The sequence below is a fragment of the Colobus angolensis genome, unplaced genomic scaffold (assembly GCF_000951035.1).
Source record: "Colobus angolensis palliatus isolate OR3802 unplaced genomic scaffold, Cang.pa_1.0 Scaffold131, whole genome shotgun sequence".
NCBI classification, from domain to species: Eukaryota; Metazoa; Chordata; class Mammalia; order Primates; family Cercopithecidae; genus Colobus; species Colobus angolensis.
The window spans coordinates 8,184,203-8,184,526 of record NW_012114364.1 but is presented as its reverse complement, the minus strand read 5'-3'; the positions used below and the strand labels follow the sequence as shown (position 1 = coordinate 8,184,526).

The window sequence follows — 324 nt, the reverse complement described above, 5'->3', positions numbered from 1 at the left end:
AACAGACATTTCTCAAAAGAAGACATTCATACAGCCAACAGACACATGAAAAAATGCTCATCATCACTGGCCATCAGAGAAATGCAAATCAAAACTTCCGCTAGTCTTTATTGGGATGTTAGTTTCTCTAGGCCTCCTTCTCTGCAGTGATTGTGATGTAGATGAGCCAATTTTCAGTTGCATCCTTTTCAAGCTTAAGGAAGAAAAGAGTCCTAAGACATCCCAGAGTTCGATAGGTAGCAGGAGCAGAGAGCAGACCCCAGAGAGCCCTGAGCAGCCCCACCGCCGCCGCGGGCCTAGTTACCGTCACACCCTGGGAGGAGC

General features: G+C 47.8%; 1 pseudogene across 1 annotated transcript in view; it reads left to right on the top strand.

Moving 5' to 3' along the window:
* The window catches only part of LOC105506116, a 3,742-nt pseudogene that overhangs the window by 2,032 nt on the left and 1,386 nt on the right, over positions 1-324 (top strand). The window lies entirely within an intron of this gene.